At 48.5% G+C, this 13,665-nt stretch overlaps 1 protein-coding gene across 2 annotated transcripts in view; it reads left to right on the top strand.

The window, feature by feature from the left end:
* The window catches only part of SNX5 (sorting nexin 5), a 67,372-nt gene that overhangs the window by 47,067 nt on the left and 6,640 nt on the right, over positions 1–13,665 (top strand). Inside the window, exons 13-14 of one of the 2 annotated variants that reach the window (XR_011700086.1) lie at positions 9,062–9,103; positions 10,031–11,102. The gene's annotated coding sequence lies outside the window, so the exon portion shown is untranslated. Of the gene's footprint in view, positions 1–9,061; positions 11,103–13,665 lie in introns of both variants that reach the window. The other variant, XR_011700085.1, reaches the window with a different exon arrangement.

Raw genomic sequence — 13,665 nt, 5'->3', positions numbered from 1 at the left:
CCTCCCCCTCTCTTTTCAAAATAGACTTTTGGAAGGAGGCACAGTAACCTTTGTAAACTAACACAAATTAATACATGACTAACACATGTATGTTTGGAATTTACAAACTTACAACTAGTGCAAAACAAGAAACTTTTCTTTCACATGTGAGGTTGTGGTCTTTTCTGTGCAGTCGTCACCGCACAGACCACTGTAAACAGGACTACAAGTTTTATTAAATTTTGTGCAAAGTGTCCAAGAGTGCAGAGTGACTTTACTTTGCAAAGAAGCAGGTTCAGTCCAGCTGAGCTAAATTTCCTTATGCAATATTTCAAGGTCCATTCTCAGAACTTCTGTGTGGCCACTACAGAGGTTTGAGAATGAAGCTTTGATTTTCAGTCACTTTATACATTCTTGGTAAAGCAGGAAACAAGTGTGAATTCACAGAGAAAATTCACAAAGGAACCACTTACATTCTGCAGAAAATGTTCAGCAGCTGTCCTTACCCCTACAGCCTGCTGGGCAACTTGGCAGTGCAATAATCTTAAAACTGCACTTTAACTGAAAATTAACAGAATTTCAAAATACGGGCTATACAACATGCTCTTGAACTGGACTGTTCTTCTTAGATTGGACAGTTAATGACTAGTCCTAGGCTACCACTGCTTGTGGTTGTGGTTGCCATATGGGGAAGGCAGCCTGGCTCCAGTTTCCATGAGATATTTGACTGGCTGCGCCCCATGGCTTGCAGCCCCTCTGGTTTTCTGGTGGCCCAGCTCTCCACCCCATGTTTGTTAGAGGAGTACCATCCTTTTTATATTTAGAATGACAATCTTGGGCCTTGTGACCAAGCCTGTGACAACGGTTACATTCTCCAGTGAAGCTTTGAGTTGTGCTATATTTTGGTTGTGCTGGACAAGATTTTGTTGTTAAACTCCAGGGTCTTTTCCCCCTTTTTTGGGAAGATTGTTAGCTAAGAGCTGTGGCTAGATGCTTTCCATCTGGCTTGACAATAGCTGTGAAAGCTTCTGAAATGGTCTTTTGAGTTACCAGAGGCTTTCCTGTTCTAGGAAGGTTAGAAAAGGCAGCTAGGGCAGCATTCTTGGATCTTTCAAATCCCTTTTTTACTACATTGTAATTCCCAGCTCCCCCCACCCTGTTCCAAATAGAGGCTTCTTTCTTGCGCCGTTGTTGCTGGGATGCAGCCGGTGGGTGTGGCTGTCGGTGATGAAGGCTGCAGGTACCAGCCTGTCGGCGCGGGGGGTTCCGGTGACGGTGTTGGCGGCTGCGGCAGCGCGCGGCTATCGAGGAGGGGGTTCCCGCTGGCGCTGCAGGGTCTGGGTCCCGCGCGCCCGGCGCCGTGGGAACTTGCTCTCGGGACGCATGCGCTGTGGAGGGCACACAGTGAAGGGGACTCCCAGGGGTGGCTCTGCTGGCTCCGCTCCACTGGGGAGGAGTCTCTCCCCTCTCCATGACGCAGTCGATGGGCGTATCCATCCACGCAGGAGGTGGTGGGAGTGGTGCGAGAACTGATCCGCCCCAGGGGCGGGCTAATTCCTCCCGTACCCCGGCCCCTGTGGGCTGTGGGGGACTCACGCTTTGCACATGCGCCTTGATTGGCAAGCAGTAGGGAGGGGGGTTGGGAAGTCCTGGAGCCACGCTGCTGAATGCGCGTGCAGCCTCTTTGTTTGGCTCAGCCGCATGGTGACTTTTCGCGGGCTTTGCGATCATGTGGTCTCTTTGTTTTCCTGGCCACGCGGTTTCTAGCCCCGCTGAAATGTCTCCCGCGGCAGTTTTCTGCCGCAATGGAACGACTCCGGCGTACCCGCGGGGTGGTGGGGAGCGCGGCGGCAGGGCGACCCCAGCCCCGAGGTACCCGCAGGGCATTGCCAGCAGCGGTGGTGGCGGCGCCGAAGGTGGATGGACAGGAGTAAAGCTGCTTTCCCTCATCTCTCTCTCGGCTGAGGGCACCCCCCATTGATATAAATAAAAGTCACTCACGGTTTGGAATGGCTGGATGTTTTCTGCGGCGTGTCTCCTGGGGTTCCAGGGTTGCTGCTGAGGTCCTGCCACTCCTACAGCGGCAGCCGGTGGTACAGGCAGGTAAAAGGTGGGCTCTGGGCTCATTTGCTGTGCATAGGCTCTTTCTTGGTAGTTATAAGGCGGTGCAAAGACAACTTCTTGGTACTGTTGGGTGTTTGTTCTTTTTGCGGTGACGAACGGCGTGGAAAAGCTTTGATTCCATGGTTGCTGCAATTCCATCTGGTTTTCCGGAGCGGAGGCGGGCGGTGCTGCGTGTGGGTACCGCGGCGGCACAGCGCTGGCTCCGCGGCTCAGGTCCGGGCTCCACGCTTGTGGATAGGGCGGTAGCGATGCCGAAGGGTACTGCGGCGGGGGTTCTGCGAGTGGCACGGGCGGCAGCAGTGTGGCAGAGGGGTACCACGGCGGGGGTCCCGCAGGCGGCGGTGCCAACGGCGGTGCAGAAGGGTGCTCAGGGGAAAGACCGCTCTGCAGAAGGAAACTTTTTTCCTTTTTCTCAGGTAGCTCGAGGTTTTTACGGGTTCGTTCTACCTCAAACAGCATCTGCCTTATAGCTGTATATGACGGAATAAGCGGCAAAAATTCTTCAGGTGCAGTTTGCGCTAAATTCCACAAATCTGCCCCAATATTGCCACATAATTGTATGGAAAATGTGGAATTGGCATCTGTTAAGTGCCCGCGACTAAGGCACCAGTCCAAAAATTTTTGTAATGCTTGTTTTTCAATGTTTGTTTTTGTAACACAAGCTAGTTTTTCAAATTTATCAAGCAATAAGTTTGTCTTAGTTGATTCGGAATTCCCCATGTTTCTTTAACTCACCGGTTTGAAGGTCATGGTTCTTTCAGTCCACGTTCTTCCAGCAGCTCTTAAGGCCACTACAAAAAACTCCCGAGTTTACGGGAGACCGAAGCTCTCGGAGGCTTCTCCACAAAGCCCCCAAAAAACTGGGGCACAGCAGCTCTCGGGGGCCACTCCTTAAGGTTCTAGGCAGGTCTGCAGGTGGCTTCCATGTCCTCAAATCACGTCGAGGTCCACCAAATGTTGCAGACCAGGCTCTAGTGAGACCGCACACACCAATATGATGTTCAAGCAAGTCCAAAGTTTATTCAAAACATACAGGTATGTATCACCTTAAGTGACCCCGCCCCAGGTGCGGAGGTCTGACTCCAATTGGTTGAGGCTGGAAACATGTCCTTTTAAGGTGAAAACGAAACTTGTAAGGTGGTCTTTCAGACCTACCTGATTAGAGGCAGCAACATGTGACTATATTCAATATTCTGGGAGGTGATACAGACGCCTGAGGGGAGTGGCTCCTTGAGTAGTCATAGAAGATATTGCGAAGGAGGGCCATGTCATTCTTTACAACACTCCACCCTTTGTTCTTCTGGGACACCCCCTTGTTGCGGGGGAGAAGCTTGCGTGCCCTCATGAGGCTGAGAGCTACGCTGGAGGTGGTTTGTGCCACCGGTAGGGTCTCCCATGCCAGACAGGTCTCAGCTGAAGGGTCAGACAAAGTGTGTCCACTGGCAGGATGGGCTCACTAGCCCTCTGGCAACCATCCTAGGAAGAAGGACAACTCCAACCCCAAACCCAGGCTGATGGAACTCGCTTAGCCCTGTAAGGCCATCCATCTAAGAGAAGGATACTCTAACCAAACCTACGTCCTTGAAGTACTCACTATCACCGTCCAAGCTCGCTAGGCCGTGGCAGATGAACCTCAGGATTAAAGGGTGGAGCCAGTTCTGTGCATGCTGTGCCTCACCTAAAAAATCCATTGCGCAGGCTCGAAGGGTTCACCCACATTGCAAAGCCCTGTAGCGACAGGCAAGGGTCGAAAACGGCAGGTGATAGGAAGCAGCTGGAAGCCGCAGACCCAACCCTGCATGCAGGCGGTTCAGGATATTGGTCATTTGAGACTTGACCCCGGAGATGACAGTCTCTTGAGGCAGCATCCTGAACGACCAAGCAGCCTTTTCTAGGGACAGCACTGCTAGCTCCACACGGAGAGGGGTCTAGCAATGGTGGCCTAACCAAAGCTCATCTCCACACCCGGTTGGATAACCACAGCCATCCGGCATCTTTCATGTGGTCAAACAAAGACAAAGAGATTTCAAAGGCATACACCTGCCTGCAAAGGTGTTCTCAAACTAACACTCGCATGTTAAGGGTTGGACTCGATGATCTTGGAGGTCTTTTCCAACCCAATCGATTCTATGATTCTATGTTGGAACATCAGAACCATGCTTGATACTGGGGATAGTAGATGTCCTGAGCGTCGTTCTGCCCTAATAGCCCACGAACTGTCACGGCTCAACATCCACATTGCTGCTCTCAGTGAAGTTCATCTTCATGAGGAAGGCAGCCTTAAAGAACATGGTGCTGGCTACACACTACTGGTCAGGCAAACCCAAAACCGAAGACACCTTTCAGGAGTTGGCTTCATGATTAAAAACTCCATTGCCTCCAAACTTGAAAATCTGCCGACAGGTCATTCTGATCACATTATGTCCTTACGCCTCCCTCTACAGAACAAGCAACATGTTGTTCTTTTTAGCGTTTATGCCCCAACTCGCCAAGCTGACCCAGTGGAAAAAGACAAATTCTACACTGACGTTCGCTGCCTCACCCAAAATGTTCCTGCAGATGATAAAATCATAATCCTTGGTGACTTCAACACCAGAGTAGGTAAGAATTCTGAAGCCTGGAAAGGAGTCCTGGGCAAGCATGGCGTTGGAAACTGCAACGACAACGGACGCCTCCTGCTAGAGTTTTGTGCAGAACGGCAGCTCACCATCACCAACACTATCTTTCAACAGAAAGACAGCCTGAAGACAACCTGGATGCATCCTCAATCCAAGCACTGGCACCTCATTGACTATATCTTAGTGCAACAGAGAAATGTCAGCGATGTCCGTCATACTCGAGTGATGCCTAGTGCAGAATGTCAAACAGACCATCGCCTTGTGCGTTGCAAACTTAACCTCCACTTCAAGCCCAAACCTAAAAGAGGCAGCATTCCAAGGAGGAGGCTCCAAGTCAGCAATCTTCAGACAGCCACAGTGAGAGACAGCTTCCAGGGAAACCTTCAAACTAGATTTAAAGATAATCCCATAGATCCGTCTCCTGAAGCACTTTGGCAGCATATGAAAAATTGCATCCTGCAGTCCTCTGAAGAGTCCCTAGGGTTCTCCTTCAAGAAAAACAAAGACTGGTTTGATGAGAACAATCAAGAGATCCAGGAATTGTTGAAGAAGAGAACTGCTCACCAAGCACACCTTGCTCAGCCATCTTGCCATGTAAGAAAAGCCGCCTTTTGTTTTGCATGCAGTAAGCTCCAACAGAAATTTCGAGACATCCAGAACAAATGGTGGCTCGACCCAGCAGAAAAGACACAACTATGCACAGATTTGGGTGACCAAAGAGGATTCTATGAAGCCCTGAAAGCAGTGTACAGACCCACCCACCAGGTTCAAAGTGCACTAATCAGTGCAGATGGTCAAATGCTTCTAACAGATAAAACCTCCATCCTGAACCGATGGTCTGAGCGCTTTCAGACTCTCTTCAGTGCCAACTATGTAGTCCAAGGCTCAGCAATTCAGCACATTACACAACAACCGGTGAAAAATGAATTGGATGCAGCATACAGCAGGTGAAAACTGGCAAGGCAGCTGGGGTTGATGAAATTCCACCTGAAATCTGGAAGCATGGAGGTCAAGCACTCCATGCCAAATTCCACGAGTGTTGGGATTTCATATGCTCTTAGATCTAAAGTGTGAGTTGTGTATTGAACTTGTTTCTGTACTTAGCATGTTGTAGCTTCAAGGACTAGTTAATGAGGTCAGCAGCTCCTGCCACCCTCTCAACAGATGTGTGTAATCGGCCAATTAGAGCAGGCCTTGTCATGCAAACAGCATTGTTAACCAATTATCAGTGCCAAGGTGGCGGAGCTGCGGAGGAATTCAGCTTTTGAAGTGTATAAGAGTTTTGTGAGCGGATGAATAAAGTTGCCTGTTGCAGTAACTTCTGTGAAGTTGTCTCAGCAGGTCACAAAGCCGTCTCCCTTGGTTACAACTGGCGCCCGAAAAGAGGTTGCTAGCCGCTTTTGCTAAATCTGGCTGGACCAGACGTGCGATTTCAGTCCGCGGAATCTGAAGAATTCAGACGTGTGGACCCTGTCCCGCAGAATCCGGTTACTTGGAGGTGCAGGACGCTGCCCGCAAGATCCAGCTCGTCTGGATATGTGAGTGCCCTTGAAAGAGGAAGTAGTGGGAGAAAAGGTCGAACACGCCAAAGGTTTTGTCGACACCCCGAGCGTGGTGGGCTGTAAACGAGTGAAAAATGGAAAAGGATGCAGCCCAGCAATTGTTCTTAGAGTTTCTCGCTGTGCAAGGCGTTGCTGTGTCCACGAAAAAGCTGTTATGTTTGCTCGCGTGGGCTAAGAAAGCAGGACTCTTTAAACTGTCATCACAACTTTTTGATGTGTTGGAGTGGCAAGAAGTAGGTGATAAGCTCCGTGAAAAAGCAATAGATGGAGGCAAAGAGGCGAAAGAACTAGGACCAGCCTGGCGAGAAGTTATGAGCCACCTTAAGCAGTACCAGGCTGAGAAGAAGGTGGCTATGGCAGCTCAACATATGCTAGATGACAATGAGGACCGGCGTGGCCAGTCTGGACTTCTCAAGATGGTTCCTGTAGCCCCTGGCTTGGAAGTACCAGTCCTTCAGAACGCTGGTGAGGTGCAAGAGGCTGCCGCAGCTGCCGAAGCCTCAAATTCCGCTACGTCAACTGCCGATGCTAGGGACGCTGACTGCCGTCTGAAAATGCCAAGGTCGACCCCGCTCCTGCCCAGCGGCTCCAGCGACTCTGATTTCGATGACGACATCAACCGCAAGCGCCGAGATCGGGAGTCTCCGATCCCCTCCGCTCCGCGCTATCGGCCGCCGCCGTGGCCTCCACCACCCCCTCCCCCTGCCGGCATCACGGATAACCTGAGGGCTCTTGACTTCGGGAATGACGTAATGATAGAGTTGGGTGGGGGGTTACTACTGCGTCCTAGGAATGGGGAAAATTGGTCCGGTATAATACAGGATGCCTTGCTGGAGGGTGATTGGTCGGCGGTAGGGGCTTTGGGGTCTCATTGTTGTTTTCCCATACTGCAAACTACCAACCCGCAGGGCCAGGCTGTAGGAACTCATAAGCCTTATGAATGGAAGCTGTTACAGCAGCTACGAGCTACGGTTACTCAATATCAGCTGCATAGTGAACCAGTAAAGCAAATGCTGGGGTATGTCTTTAGCACAGAGCTTTTGTGTCCAAATGACTGCATGGCCTTGGCAAAATTGCTATGCACACCAACTCAATATGTACAGTGGGAAAGGTTATGGGAGGAGGAATGTAGAAAGGTTGTGAATACACCAGTGCCTCAGGGGCATGCATTGCATGGGTTACAGCTCAATATGCTAATGGGGCAAGGCCCATACGCAGCAACTCCCAGACAGCTCCAGTTTCCTGCTGAGTTCCATAGAGCGTCTGCAGAAGCAGCTCATAAGGCGTTGTTGCATATCCCAACAGAGAAAAAGGGGCCAAACTGGGCGAATGTGTGTCAGGGTGAGCGAGAGACTTATGAGACCTTTATTAATCGCTTAGTCAGTGCTTTGGAATCTGACGCGGATTTGCAAGAAGGTATGAGGGAGACTCTCCTTAAGACCTTCACCTTTGAACATGCAAATGGCAAAACTAGATTGCTCTTAAGCACTTTGCCTAAGGAGGCCTCGCTGGTGGATATGCTGGAACGAGTCTCCAGAGCCCAAGCGCAGCAGCAAAGTGTATTTTTAGCTGAAGCTGCGGGGGCAGTGGTAAAAGAGGAGAACAAGGCTATTGCTGACATTCTTGACCAACTCCCTGCGCGGCTTGCAGCTGTAACACAGCCGCATTCCAACTCGCTGTCCACCTTGTGTCAGCTCTATGTAGCGGCTGCGCTAGCTCCACTAAGGCAAACATGGCCACATGTACTAATTTACCAGTACCTAGACGATGTGGTATTCTGTCAACAACAGTCCTTTACTTCTGAACAAACTCAGCAAATCCTTGACACCCTCTCTGCCTTTGGACTTCAAATAGCACAGGAAAAGCTCCAGATTAGCCAGCCTTGGAAGTATTTAGGGTGGGCTATCTCAGATTCAGTGATCCGTCCCCAAAAACTGACCATATCAACAGAGGTTGTTACCCTGCATGATGCTCAGAAACTATTAGGGGATCTGCAATGGGTACGGCCAGTGGTAGGCTTACGGAATGAAGACCTTGCACCTCTGTTGCCGCTGCTGAATGGTACAGACCCTACCCAGCCTGTCTGTGTCTCTGATGCACAACCTATGGCCCTCCAAAACATTGTAGACAAAGTTAATAATAGATGGGCACACCGCAGAATTCTCAATTTTCCATTTTCGGTTTTTGTTCTCCTGTCGACCCCATTCGTGAATGCAGTGATTGCTCAATGGCAAAAGAAAAAGGGGGGAAAACAGAAGGAGAGAGTGTGTTTGATAGAGTGGGTATTTGGTCCAGTTATGCCCAAGAAAAGCATTGTACCACTCATTGAGAGCATGGCAAACCTCATTATAAAGGCTAGAATGAGAACAGTTGCCATTTCAGGGGCAGAACCAGAATATGTCCATCTGCCCATGACACCAACAGAACTTGAATGGGCCTTGAATAACTCAGAGGTGCTCCAACGAAGCTTGCTAGGATGGTCAGGTTCCATAACCACAGAATTTCCTACAGGGAAACTTGGGGCCTTGTTAACCACGCAGAGATGGTCAGGCTCTAGAACACAGCTAGTGGGTGCTGTCACTGTGTTTACTGATGCAGGGAAGTTATCGAAAACTGCTGCCATTGTGTGGAAAACAGATAATCAGTGGCAAAAGAAGGTGCTAAAGGGAACTGCTGAGGATACGTTGCAGACACTAGAACTTACCGCGGTATGTTGGACATTTAATCACTGGATGATGAGTTCATTGAATGTAGTAACAGATTCATTGTACGTTGCAGGTGTGGCCCAGCGCATTGAGGATGCAGCAATAAGAGAAACTGGTAGGCCTCGATCAGTGCGATTGTTCCAACAGCTCCAGCAAGCTATTCGACAGCGCAGCTTGCCGTATTGTGTAATTCACATACGGAGCCATCAGTGGAGTTTGGGTCTGGGACAGGGCAATGCAAAGGCAGATGCACTAGTCTCTGCAGCAATAACGATCCACTGTCTACGTAACAAATTCGAATCTGCCAGGATGGCGCATAATCAATTTCACCAAAATGCTAAAGGTCTGATGAGGGACTTTGAGCTCTCTCAGGCAGAGGCCTCTGGAATTGTGAGAACTTGCCCTCAATGCAGCCACCATGGGCCTGGAATTGGCATGGGAGTAAATCCACGCGGGTTAAAAGCCCTAGAAAAATGGCAAATGGACGTCACACACGTACCTAGTTTTGGGAGGCTTAAGTACGTCCATGTCACAGTTGACACTTACTTGCGGTTTGTATGGGCCACTGCACAAACAGGAGAAAGGGCTTTGCATGTTAAACGGCACCTGACGCAGTGTGTGGCAGTCATGGGGGTTCCAGAAACCATCAAAACAGATAATGGGCCTGCATATGCCAGTCAAAGTGTGAAAAAGTGGTTTCAACATTGGGGAATTAAACATGTAACAGGGATTCCCCACTCCCCTACCGGACAAGCTGTAGTTGAACGAACCAATAAAACCTTAAAGGAATACTTGGATAAATTTAAGGGTGAATTAGATATTCAGGAGAAGCTAAACAAGGCACTCTTTGTAATGAATCATTTATGTATTTTTGGGGATAATGCAGAACCTGCAGCTCTGTTACATGGTAGAGCTCTGCCCAAAATACAGCCCAACTGTACTGTCAAGGTTACTTATAGGGATCCTAAAACAGGTGAATGGAAAGGCCCTGCTGAAGTAATATTCTTTGGGAGAGGCTATAATTGTGTTTTAACACCAACAGGACCTCAATGGATTCCGGCAAAGTGGACCAAGGCAGCCACCAAACAACAAGATAAAGACACACCAGACGACAACAATCAGCATGGTGATGATATCACCTTTCGAGATCAACCTGTTGGACTCTGCCAATTGTTTGGGTCTGCTTAGGTCATATAAGTTGTCACCTGTAATAACGATAGAACTGTGTATGTTTGGTAGTTCTGCTGTTATGAGTGAAGTTAGCCTTACTCTGCTGACAACTCAGGATATTTGGTTTGTCTTTGCCAACGTAACCAGACAGCAAGAGACTTGTATTAGCTAATCTCAAGTAAGAAATCCTTTTATCACATGGTTAAGTAGTATTTTAAGTCTTCTTAACTCTAATCAGTGCCTTACAACTCTTACTATGCCGGCATTTATCTGTTTTAGTGACTAGTGTGGATAAGGTTTCTCTTTTAAGTTTTAGTTTACTTTCTTAAGATTAATAAGTTAGCATTGTAATTCGGTTAAGTTAAGTCTTAATGATATTATTGCTGTGTGTGTTTATATTATACTCTTAGGATGTTAAGTTAGGTATGTTAAGTAAGCCATTCTGCAGACAATTAATCAAACATGGATAGTTAAAAAAAAAATAAACGGGGGAATTGTTGGGATTTCATATGCTCTTAGATCTAAAGTGTGAGTTGTGTATTGAACTTGTTTCTGTACTTAGCGTGTTGTAGCTTCAAGGACTAGTTAATGAGGTCAGCAGCTCCTGCCACCCTCTCAACAGATGTGTGTAATCGGCCAATTAGAGCAGGCCTTGTCATGCAAACAGCATTGTTAACCAATTATCAGTGCCAAGGTGGCGGAGCTGCGGAGGAATTCAGCTTTTGAAATGTATAAGAGTTTTGTGAGCGGATGAATAAAGTTGCCTGTTGCAGTAACTTCTGTGAAGTTGTCTCAGCAGGTCACAAACCCGTCTCCCTCGGTTACACACGAGCTTGTTGTGCGTAGCTGGGAACAAGGGGAACTACCATCAGATCTCCGTGATGCAATCATCATCACCCTGTACAAGAAGAAAGGAGAAAAATCAGACTGCTCAAATTACCAAGGTATTACTTTGCTCTCCATTGCTGGTAAAATCCTTACAAGAATACTTCTGAACAGATTAGTACCCACTATTGCAGAAGATCTTCTACCTGAAAGCCAGTGTGGTTTCAGAGCCAATAGGAGCACCACAGACATGGTGTTTGTTCTGACAACTGCAAGAGAAGTGTAGGGAACAGAACAAAGGTCTGTATGTAACCTTCGTTGACCTCACCAAAGCTTTTGACATTGTGAGCAGAAAAGGCCTGTGGCAGATCCTGGAATGTTTAGGATGTCCCCCCAAGTTCTTCAAAATGATCATCCTGCTACATGAGGATCAGCGTGGACAAGTCAGATATGGCCATGCACTCTCTGAGCCCTTTCCAATAACCAATGGTGTGAAACAAGGTTGTGTTCTTGCACCAACTCTATTCACAATCTTCTTCAGCACGATGCTCCAAAGAGCCACAGCAGACCTCAATGAAGAAAACGGCATCTGCATACGATATCGTACCAATGGAAGCCTATTCAATCCAAGGCAACTGAAGGCCCACACCAAGACCCTGAATCACCTTGTCTGTGAGTTGCTTTTTGCTGACGATGCCGCCCTCGTTGCTCACACAGAAGCAGCTCTGCAGCACTCAACATCCTGCTTTGCAGAGGCTGCTGAGCTTTTTGGGCTGGAAGTCAGCCTGAAGAAGACAGAAGTTCTCTACCAACCTGCACCTCAAGAAGTCTTCCATCATCCTCACATCACCATGGCAATTCAGAGCTTAAGTCAGTCCAGCAGTTCACCTATCTGGGAAGTATCATTTCCTCAGACGGTAAGATTGACAAAGAGATAGACAACAGGCTAGCAAAGGCATACAAAGCCTTTGGAAAACTCCATAAAAGAGTCTGGTCCAGTAAACACCTGAGGAAGAGTACAAAGATCAGTGTCTACAGAGCCGTTGTACTGTCTACTCTTTTATATGGGTCTGAATCATGGGTCATCTACCACCACCACCTGCAGCTTCTCGAACGCTTCCATCAGCGCTGCCTCCATTCAATCCTAAACATCTGCTGGTCTGATTACGTGACCAATGTGTCCGTTCTTGAACAGGCAGGGGTCACCAGTATTGAGGCCGTGCTGATGAGAACGCAGCTGTGCTGGGCAGGGCATGTGTCCAGGATGGAGGATCACCGCCTCCTGAAGATTGTGCTCTATGGTGAACTCGCCACCGGCTGCCGCAAGAGAGGAGCCCCGAAGAAGAGATACAAGGACTCCCTGAAACAACACTTCAGCCTTGGCCATATTGACTGCCATCAATGGTCCACTCTGGCCTCCAATCGGGATTCATGGAGACACACCATTCACGACGCTGCTGCTTCCTTTGAGAACACATGTAGAGTCAGTCTTGAGGAAAAAAGACACCGCAGAAAGAACCGTTCCTCACCAATATCACCTAAAGAGATGTTCCGCTGTGCCTTTTGTGACTGGACCTGCCTATCCCATATCGGCCTTTTTAGCCACCAGCACGCTTGCAGCAAGCATGGGTAGTGCCCTTCCCAAATCTCATTTTCGAAGCCTAGCCATGATGATGATGACCCTTTGTTAATCTTATCAGTTTGAAAACTCTTTGCTGAGAGCATCCCTCCAGGGGGGCTGAGGCGTTTCCCTCAACTCATCAAGGCTTAATCAGGGCTATCACCCCACAGATGGCCAAGCTTTTTTTTCTATATGAAAATTTACAACGACAAGCCAGGGAAAAGCAACCGTAAATCTTCCCTCTCCTAGCTTTCCACAAAACTCCCAGCAGAGCAAGCAGTCACTTGAGGCACATTCACACTTGGCCCCACCCAAGTTTGCTGAGCCAGGAGACAAGATATAAAGTCCATCCCACCAAGTCTCAGGTTTCAGGAAAATGCTTTCTTCTTCTTCTTCATGTCATGAAGGAGGTTTCCCTCATGTGAGAGCACTGTGATGTGCAATTTGCAGGTCTCCCATGACAAAATTTAGACGGCAGGAAAATTCCCCCCATTTTGCAGGCCTTACACCCAAAGTGATGTTTTTCCTGCATTAGGATCCAAGACTGGTAGTTGTCCTTCGAGCTGGGCTGGAAGAAATCCCACAGGAACTGGAAGGAGAAAAGGTAGAGCAGAGGAAAAGTGAAGATGGAGAGAGACAGAGCTGGGTACAAGGAGAGACTGTTTGAGATACTGAACATGTCAAAATTGTGTTTCCTGGTATCCTGTACAAAAATCCCACAACTTACTGGGACAAAATCCATGTTTTTCAGCAACAGCAGCTTAAGTACAACCCTGAGACTGATCTGGACCCTTATGCTCCCCTGAGCAGTCTCATGCATCTGGGGGGAAAAGTCACATGTGTATCAAGCAGAGCAGGTCTATCAAAGTGGGACCGTTGTCCCATCAGTGACCTCATGTTCTGCTGCCATAGGGACCAGGCCTTCCACCCAAATGCTCAGGCCTGAGTCTCTCACTCAGCTGGTTCCTTTGCTCTGCTGTGAGAGCACTAGTCAGAATATGTGTTTTCCCCTCAATGGCCTTCAGATACTTTAAGGAGCTGGGCTGTGACTGGTCAGGCTC

This window comes from Pithys albifrons, chromosome 2 (genome assembly GCF_047495875.1).
Source record: "Pithys albifrons albifrons isolate INPA30051 chromosome 2, PitAlb_v1, whole genome shotgun sequence".
NCBI lineage: Eukaryota > Metazoa > Chordata > Aves > Passeriformes > Thamnophilidae > Pithys > Pithys albifrons.
Note: the sequence above shows the minus strand (reverse complement) of the source record. Positions and strands in the feature narration are given on the sequence as shown.